Source organism: Actinia tenebrosa, unplaced genomic scaffold (assembly GCF_029948245.1).
Source record: "Actinia tenebrosa isolate PJP-AT-01 unplaced genomic scaffold, QUT_ActTen_1.0 PGA_scaffold5__44_contigs__length_20552954, whole genome shotgun sequence".
NCBI classification, from domain to species: Eukaryota; Metazoa; Cnidaria; class Anthozoa; order Actiniaria; family Actiniidae; genus Actinia; species Actinia tenebrosa.
The window spans coordinates 13,425,723-13,435,977 of NW_028292582.1; the positions used below are offsets into that span (position 1 = coordinate 13,425,723).

Genomic DNA, 10,255 nt, shown 5'->3' on the forward strand with positions numbered 1-10,255 from the left:
TGTATGGCACTCGCAGTATTCCACTTGCATATTGCAACGACTAGTAACTGGTTATAAATCTATGGTTCGTCCATTCATTGAGTATACGTGCCCTGTATGGAGTCGAATCCACATCAACAATACCTATCTGATAAACTTGAAAGAATTCAAAGGAATGTCTCAAGATGGATCTTAGGCAGTTCCATTGAGTACAATGAACGTTTGAAATTCCTAGGATGGCCAAGTCTTCACTCTCGCGTCGTGACTTTCTTAAAGTGCACATGAACCCTTTGACAATACATTCAGTACCGGTTCTGCATAAAGTAAATAGTTGATTGATAAAATATTTCTTGATTTGAGTGACGCGTCTCTAAGTTAGGAAGGTTTATACTTCCAATATGTTAATGATGATGACGTCAGGTAAGGTATTTGAGTGTTTTTGTTGTAACTAGTAATACTTAATGCTGGTCATTTTGAAAATAAAAATTTTAAATAGCTTTCATGTAAACCATGAGTAAAATAATGATGCTTTTTAAATACTGTATCTATGAACCAGTTCGATTTTGTATATTTAATTAAGCCTTAATAGACGTCACACTTATTAGCATATTGAAAGTATAAACCTTCATAATTTAGAAACGCATCACTCAAATCAAGAGATATTTTACCATTCAACTATTTACTTCATGTATGATCAGTATTGAAAGTATTGTCGAAGGGTTCATTTGCACTTTAACTTAGTTCAATTATTTAAGTTTATAAATGGCTTTTCTAAAGTCAAATTACAAGATTACTTAGTATTTTCTAAAGGTCGTACTAGGTCTACTCATGACCACAAAATTTGGACACCATATACTCGAACTAACATCTATAAATACTCCTAGGTATAGGTATAGGTATATTAATGTATGGAACAATCTGCCAGAACATTTAGTTCATTGTAATTATCTTATTAAATTCAAGAAAGGTCTTAGAGATTATTTGTTCAAGGAGAACTAGTAAATGTTTATCCTATTCATTTTCTTTCTTTGTAACTAGTATTACATTATTTCCATATTTTTAGTTCCAATTTTATAATATATTTTTATGTCGAAACATTCTGTAAATTTATTTAGACTAAAGTTAACTACCGTCCAAGCCTTGCATCGCGACGCACTAGTTTGCGAAAGAGAAGACAGGAGACATTGGTTTTGGAATAATTTTGGCCACGCTAGTGGCAAGTTTAATAATCAATAAACCTCTATAATCGTACAAAATACCAAAACCCAAAGAAGCTATGTCTTCGGCAAAGGTGGGGCGAGAATAAACACGCCACAAGCCACATACTGTGGCGGCCCCACCAAGGCGCGATGCAAGGTGCGGACAAAGAAAGAGAGAGTTAAAATTAAACCATATAACTGGACCAGAGATTGACCTGTGAAGAAGTAGCCCCTGTCTAACCAACTTCACGAGCCAGAGATTTAGCGTATGCGTTCCTTGCCTGCTAAAGCAATCTACCTAAATATGATATAGTATATATAACACGAAATATCCGATTCAGATTAAAAAACAGATAAACAGCCCTTGACTGACCCATTAAATTGTAAAAGAGATTGACCCTTGAAGAAGTAGCCCATGTCTAACCAACTTCAAGAGCCAGAGATTTATCGTGTGCGTTAATTGCGTGCCAAATACTCTACTTAAATATAATATATGTAACACGATATATCCGGTGGCGATAACACAGATAAGCAGCCCCTGACTGACCCTACCTGTGTCATCAAGCGGACTCGTGAACATGTTTGAAATTCAATTGGCCTGAGCAGTAGGTGACCTAAGATAAATTTTAAAAGCGTCGGATTTCCAGCGGCCCAGAGTACGTATTTGGGCATCAGAGAAGCCATTGTCAGCAGCGTGGCAGGCGGCGCCGATGCGAAAGCTGTGGCTCTTGTACCGCTCTGGGTCGAGGCCACAGAATATCAAACACCTTTTAAGATCGGTGTTAAACTGTGACACCGTAACTGGACTTCCATCTTGATGGCAAAAAAGTGGCCCCGCCAGCCCTCCTCTAAGATGACAATATTGTGAGAGAGATTTGACGGGACAGAATGGCTGGGAATCTTCACGATCGATTAACACGTCAAAAGGCCGGCGCCTCGTGTTATGTTTGTAATCAATGATGGTAATCTTAGCTGAGTGGAGGTTACCTTGGGTCATCAGGAAAGATAAAGCATTAAATTGAACAACCGTGTCTCTAGACTGTGCACTCTTGGCAGCTAACTCTCCTACACGGAAAAAACCCGTAAAAGGCTAGCAAAAACATAGCAGAATAGAGGACTCTTTGAAATGCAGAAGAGTTGGTATGTCTGAGGGCCTGTACTAAGTCGTGGAGCAGTGGGCGAGTGATTGGCAACCGTACATCAAACGGACGCCGACGATTTAAAGCTGTCACGAGCTTTTGAATTAAAAATGCTCTTGTCGGATCTTGAAGCCCTTGAAGCTTGTGTAAATATCCGATCGCGGATAAATATGATGAAATAGTGGAACAAGCCAATTTCTTAGCCGAAAGGTATGAAATAAACAAAGCTATTACATCGGGCTTTAGAGGTAAATTTGGTTGAGGAGATCCGTAGAATCTCTGGTGAAAAGTACTAAAAACCGACCAAGCTCGCCGATAAGAAGCACGAGAGCCCTCAGACAAAGCCGAGCGTAAGAGAACACCTAAGTTAGAGACCAACTCTCCGGCAGAAGGTTCGCGGGTATCGCCGTAGCGCACTCGTCCGCGTCGGGCATGAGCTGTTTGAATTTGTCTACCTGTAAGCGGGAAATTAAATCGGCACGACTATTACTTAAACCTGGCACATGTTGTGCTCGAAATAAGATATTATGGCGTAAACAACTTAATACGAAGTCACGTGTCAACATCATAATTATCTTATCTTTTGAGGTCTGTCGATTAATGATTTCAACCACTGCTGCGTTGTCAGTGAAAAACGTAACACACTTATTAGCCATATTTGACCCCCAGATATGTATGGCAATAACAATAGGAAAAAATTCTAGAAATGCGATGTTAAAGGATTTCCAAGAAGCCGGCCAAGCGCCGCAAAACCAATGCTTACCAAAGATAGCCCCGTAACCAAGTGATGCCGCGGCATCGGTGTATAGTTCGAGGATAGAAGACGTCTCCCATTTTTCCCCCAGAAAAAACGATTTGCCGTTGTAGGCGTCTAGAAATTGACACCACGTTATAATATCTTTTTTGACTTCCTGAGTTAAACGAATATGATGATAGGGATTAAGGCGACCCTTGGTAAGATCAATCATGCGGCGCAGGAAAGCGCGACCTGGAACGATCACAGAGCAAGTAAAATTTAAAAGGCCTAGTAAGGATTGTAATTCCCTTAGCGTGACTGACCGCTTTTTATAAAACGAACGAAGAAGAGTGTGACATTTTTGAAGCTTATCATCAGGTAATCGGGTCTCGCCTTTGACAGAATCTAAAGTAATACCCGTGAATTGTAGAGCTGTCTCAGGGCCCACCGTTTTCTCTGGAGCTAATGGGACTCCAAGGTAATCGCACATGCCCATGAAATTATTGAGATCTGTACGACACTTATCCTCGGTAGGTGCAATGAATAAGAAATCGTCTAAAACATGTAACACAGCCGACGCACCGAGACGTGTCAACGAGAGCCATTCTAGAGATGTACTGAAAGCTTCAAAAATGGCACATGAAGAAGAGCAGCCCATAGGTAGACATTTGTCAAAATAATACATGCCATCCCACTTGAGCCCCAGCAAAGGATAGTCAGTAGGATGAATTGGAATAATCCGAAAAGCTGACTTAATATCAGTTTTCGCCATAAAACAGCCTGCCCCCACACGTTTAATGGCAGAAATTGCCTGGCCGATTGAAGCATATTGTACCGAGGAATAAAATTCGGGAATAAAATCATTAACTGAAGAGCCTTTAGGATATGATAAATGATGTATTAAACGAAATTCCCCAGGAACTTTTTTGGGAACTACACCAAGGGGCGAAGTCCGAAAATTAGAGAATGGAGGCAACAAGAAAGGCCCAACAATTCTGCCGGCTTCGCATTCCTTACGCAACTTAGATAAGGTGACTTCCGGTTGCTCAAGAGCGCTCTTGAGATTCGGTGAGATGAAAGATAAGCGTTTACCCAGAAAATTAATACGAAAACCGAAACGAAAACCGTTGCACAAGTAAAACTTTAAAGGTCGTGGATATCCGTCCAAGAGATTTTCAAGCCTTGCCACCTTTATTGGTGTTACTGGCTGGGTGTGAAGGAGAACGTTTGTCGTTGGTACAATTGCTGGCGGAGTGTTTTCCACCGCATCTGCAACAAACGTGCTCATACTGACACCCTTTACAAAATTTTCCGCTTTGAAATGCCCAACACGTTCCCTTGGGGAAAGGGGGGTTGGTATTGCGAAAACGATTTCGCTGAGCCGGCCCTTTCTCGGCGCCTTGTTGGGGTTTCCGAAAATTTGTGACCGCCCCAAGCCATAGCTCCCAATGGATTTGGTCCCAAGGAAAGGAGTCGGGGGCAGACTGTCGGAGATAGCGAAACTGCTCGTCGTAAAACGACCAATCACCCGACTTGTGAGCTATATCCCGAATAGTCTCACAGTATTTCATTAATGGCGCGGTTTGGTCCGAAAATTTTTCACAGAAAATGGCTACAAAAGTGTGGAAAGCCGTCAGCCATAAGTCAATACTAGTAACTTTCTTGGGCTGGTGACTGGGCTCCAGCGTAATTTGTGGATCGCGTGAATTTTCGGAGGGTTTCCCTACTGAAAGCGAATATTTTTCGGGTGTAGGGGAGTTATTAAGAAGGGCGCCAAAATCGACATACTCGTTAGCCCAAATTTTGGATTTAATCTTAGAAGTTACGCGCGAGACCAGAGTCACTGCAGCACTAGTAAAGACTTGGGATGGCCGCGGATCAGACCTCGTTGATATACCTGGTGTCTCATTATTCGTGCGAATATCAGCGACCTCGTCCTCTACAATGGGGGGGGGACGAGATCCTGTTCCTGTCCAACTCGTGGTTGCGACATGGCTGCCTGAACAGCATTGGTGACCGCTGTCGATAAAGAGGCAGTCAGGGCAGCCAGGTCCAAGGTGAGGGGCCCTGCAGGCCGATTACTAGGAACATCACGCGCTGGCACTTCTATTGCATCAGCTCTCGATGGCCTCGTGCGTCGAGTCGCTCGCTTGGTGGGAGGCATAACTTAACAAAGTGCACGATAAAAGTGTAAATACATAAACTATCTCGCAAAAACACGAACTAGATAAATTAAGCGCTTGTGCTTTTGCGAAAAGTAAAACATACAGAAGAGAAGGGCAACGCGTAAAAGCGAATACAGAAAGCGAGCCAAACGCCGTCCAGCATTTATCTAAAAAATAAAAATAAAATAAAATAAAAAATAAAAAATAACCGACAAAGCCGTAATGTATGTAATACGATATTAAAAGCATCTGTACGCCGAGTGACAGTATAAATTAGAAAAAGGGGAGAATAGAAAACCGAGTGCAATGGACACACCGTAAGACGGCGATCAAGGGATTGTACACTCAAAAAATGGTTTCTGAACACCCACAGTTAGGCTAAGCATAAACAACAAAGCACGTATTGTGCAACTTGTAGACCGAGAAACTAAAAACCCCACATGCCACACCGCATGTAATTCTAATCTTGACATGCCACACCGCTGTCAAGATAAGGAGGGGTGTGGTCCCGGTCTAACATTTTTAGCTAGCCAACAAGACTGCACTCAAAGCGTAACAGATAAAATAAAAATAGTGACAAGAGATCACTCAATTACAAGCATGGAACGAACGAAGGCTTTTAAGAATTGCCCCTCTCAAACTGCGATAAAATTTGCGCTGTCCGCAGCTATTTAGATGAACACCATCGTATGCGTAGAAATTAGCCTTTGTATGCCGGAAACCTCTATGACCCCAATAAATTGCATAAGGAATTGGCTCCAAAACTACGCGTAGATAGCGGGTTAAGATATCGACATTTTGGTTAAAAGCTGCTGACGCCTCCCTATAGAGTGTTTGGCAAACACAAACGCGCTCAACCCCATATTGGTCATGTAACAAACGAACTAGATCCTCAATACTAGAACACAACATGTAGGTCATAATGGACAAGTTTTTTGAGAGTTCTGCCCCCAACACCGTGCCACCTTACGATTACATTATTCTCGCAGTGAAAATAAGGGGTAAGATCGGAATTACGTTCGATGAAGTCGTGGAGACGACGAATAAAGGAATGTCCCAGAATAAGAATGCGCTTGTCAGCCATAATACAGTTAGGGTGTAAAAGTAAAATAACTTGCCTGATAATTTTACAGTGAACTTGCTCGACTGCGAGAATAATAGGAAAGAGGCCTCGTGGTAGTAAGGCGCGCCTTAAGTACTGCTACGTAATAACAGTAATCACATCCTATTGGTCGACTTGAGACATGCGAATTCATCTAGTTGGATTACCGGATCTTACAACAGTATAATGTTTCGACATAAATGTCATTATGCTGTCAGCATAATGTTCTGTTATATTTCATTGTTTCTTAATCTTTTTTATACTTTTTAATCTTTTTTTTTTTTTTCTTTCAGAGATTTCATTGTTATTAGTCATTGGGGGCTGCCGTATACAGTCAATTCAAAAAATGTTGTCGTCGACCAACTCAAGCCTACGCGACTGGACCGAAAGGAACTCTGGGTAGCAATCATTGAAGCCGAGTTGACTGCATAATTTTATCTGACTAGTTATGCCTGGTTTACAGCACGAACCTTCGTAGGCGAGAGGGAAGTGTTGAAGGAGACGTTTTTTAATGCCTTCATATTTTCGAAATTGTGAACTGAATCATAACTACTTTGTTTTTCTTCACCTAAACCCGAAGACATGCATTTGATGGATTGCTTCTCGCCATTATTATCTTATACTAGTGGGAACAATTTATTCAGAACGAATATTTAACCGCTTCAGTGATTTTTACCCATATTCCTTCCGGTCCAGTCGCGTAGGCTTGAGCCGGTCGACGACAACGTTTTTTGAATTGACTGTATGAGGATTCAGTTCTTCCCTGGCAGCACCCTTTTTGCAACTTTTTTTCTATTATTATTTGTTTGCAAATAAAGTCATTATAAATAAATAAATAGACCGAAAAGCCATTAACCTCATTATGAATTATTTATCTGACAGAAAACAACGCGTCAAGCTGAATGGACATTACTTCTCTTTAAATCTTTAAGAGATACAGTCAATGTCATTAACTTTGTCCACCGAAAAAAGACATTTAGACATTTAGACTAAAAGAAATATCACGTTTCATCATGTATTCTTTGCCTCGTGTGAGTCAGCCTGAACTTTAAATGTAAAATTCAACTCCTGAATCGAAAATCCAGAATGCCCCGACCATTTAGTGAGGATTTAAGATGGAGAATGGTATTTCAGCGTTTGTTTTATGCCAGAACATTCAAGGAAACACCTGATATTTCTTTTAGTCTAAATGTGTAAATGTGTAAATTTCTTTTTCAGTGGACAACGTTAATGACATTGACTGTATTTCAAAAGGAGTTCCCCAGGTATCTATTCTGGGCCCTATTATCTTCAACATACTCATGAACGACTTATCTTATATAATAGCACGTAGTACATTATTTTCATATGCTGACAACACTCAAATTTTCAGGTCAGCTGAAAATATCGATGAAGTGGAATTAGCCATCAACTTAAATCTGGAAAATGTGGACAAGTGGTAAGAAAATAAATCAAATGAAAAGGAATCTCTTAAAATATCAAGCTATCACTTTTGATAAAACGGATAGAAATCCCGTGCTCACATGCTAAGACACGGCCATTCCAGTCAAAGATGAATTAGAGCTACTTGGTGTTACCCTCGATAGTAAGCTTAAGTTTGAAAGTCAGATTCGTAAAATCTGTCGCAAAGTTAGTCAACAGATAGCCGTGTTAAATCGCCTCAAGAAGATGTTGTCAATGAAGACTAAGAAAGATGTCTATCGTGCTTTTATTGCTCCACACTTCAACTATTGTTCGGAGTCTTGGCATCACTGTGGCAAAAGAAGCCAAAACAAGCTAGAAAAACTCAACCAACACGCTCTTCGTTTTGTGACAGTTGAAAAATCTTATACTTATGATCTGCTACAACTAAACATGCCATCTAATGAATGATATTTTACCGTCTTTCTCTTGTTCTCTAGTAAACTGGATATGTGGATTCTGATAGTTTAAGTGCTAAAGGAATGCGTCAAAGTGTTCTAAGGGTAAAGCTGTTATGGCATCGTACGGAACCAGAATGGCAGCGGAGTACCATAAGATGCAAGGTCCTGTTTCTCGATATGTTGCATTACAATATCTGCAACAACCTCAGAGAGTTGAGAACCCATTGCTGTGCCGTGTAGCTGTTAATAATGTTCACCGTTAAACTGAAAAAATGTAGATTCGAAGCATAACTTCAATAGATCCATAATAACACAAGTAGGCAATGTAATTGAAGTTAGATGTTTCTAAACTATCGTCTTAGATTTTTAGATATAGTCGTTTTGCTACAATTTCCGATGAGGAAATTGAAAAAAATGAAAGTAAATGCCATTCCTATCAATACTAAAAAGGCAACGAAGTATGGCCTAAAAGTTTTGCTAAAAGTTTTGCGTGAATTTGTCACGCAAACTAAAAGTTTCTGTTTGTTTGTTTCTATTGAATTATTGTATATAAAAATAAGTTACTCTGTACACAAGTTGGTATATGCTAAAACATAGAGGATATTACATGGGCGCGCGGAGATACGAAATTTATCTCAGAGTGTTGAAAAAATCTCTCACGAGTGAGCCCCCATACTTTTTCATAATAGTCTCTTACATTTTCCAATCTTATCCCCCCAACCTTTTTTTTTTTTCTTTTCCCATACTCGTCTCTTATATTTTCCAATCTAATCCCCCTCGTTTTAGGGTTGAAAGACGCCGTATGATTCATACTGATATCGATCATCCCATGGGCCATGGGCTCAAGCAAGTGAAAATCGACTCATTCTCTCTGGGCGGGAATTTGGACCAAAAGAGATTGCGGGTAAAAATTACTAAATTAGTTGTTGGTGTTACTAATAAGTTAAGGTTATTGGAGACCTTCAGGGGTATGTTTCGTTTAAGACTCTCTCTTCGCAACACTTAAAACAAAACTCCATGAAACTATATATCGTTTTAAAGGTCATATAACAGAGATTCAGAAAATAATATTATTTGAAAGCGATTTTTTAATTCCAAACAATGCCTGAGCCCTAAACACAAATCGGGCGCGCTCAGTAGAGGTGAATTAATGGACATGGATTTAGCGCGTATAGCAAAAAGAATTTCACTATGTGAATAAGGAAAAGATAAACTACAAAAGGGGGTGAGCGATTTTTTGATATTTTGCTTCTTTAAAAAGTTATTAAATTTTAAAGTTGGAACGTCGAAAAATTTCAGTGCAGGTTAATGTTTTACCGCATAAAAGACGAAATACTCCAAATATCAAAAATCGCTCACACCCTTTTGTAGATTATCTTTTGCTTATTCACATAGAGAGGTTCTTTTGGCAATACAAACTAACGCTATTTCCATTAATTTACCTATACGGAACCTGCCCGATTTGTGTTTAAGGCTCGCCATTGTTTTAAATTAGAAAATCACTTTGAAATGATATTGTTTTTGAAATCTTTATCATTTGAGATATATAGTATTAGGGGCTTTTATTTAACGTGTTGCGTAGAGAGAGCTTAAGACAAACATACCCCTGAAGGTTTCAAGTAACCTTATGACGAGAAACAACTGACGAAATGTACTTAAGTCTTCGGGTTTTGCAAAAGGAAAACAAAGGTTAAGTCATGAAATAGCTGTCCTCTCGCCAGCGAATAGCGGGTCCGTGCTGCATAGCGGAGATGACCAATCAAGGACGCTAGTTCTTGTGTATTACACCACCGCAGCTTACAGCACTGTTCTATATCAAAAGGCTTCAGGGCAGCTTGCTTTTCCAAGCTATAAATGAATAAATTCAACCCCTCCCCCCTCCTGTAGCGTACTGCACCCGCCTGAACTCGTATCTCTTCGCTATCCTTCTGAAATCCCTTTGAACATCAAAACGAACATTTGTGCCAAATTTGGTGCTTTAATCCACTCTGTAACTATTTTGATGTTAAGCCACTGGAACAACTTTATTTTAATGATAACTCGTTTCTTCAATCAAACACCGAGAGTCGATTT

General features: G+C 39.9%; 1 pseudogene; it reads right to left on the reverse strand.

Annotated features, from left to right (window-relative positions):
* Positions 1–1,755: 1,755 nt before the first annotated feature.
* LOC148906622 (uncharacterized) lies at positions 1,756–4,341 on the reverse strand (annotated as a pseudogene).
* Positions 4,342–10,255: the final 5,914 nt, after the last annotated feature.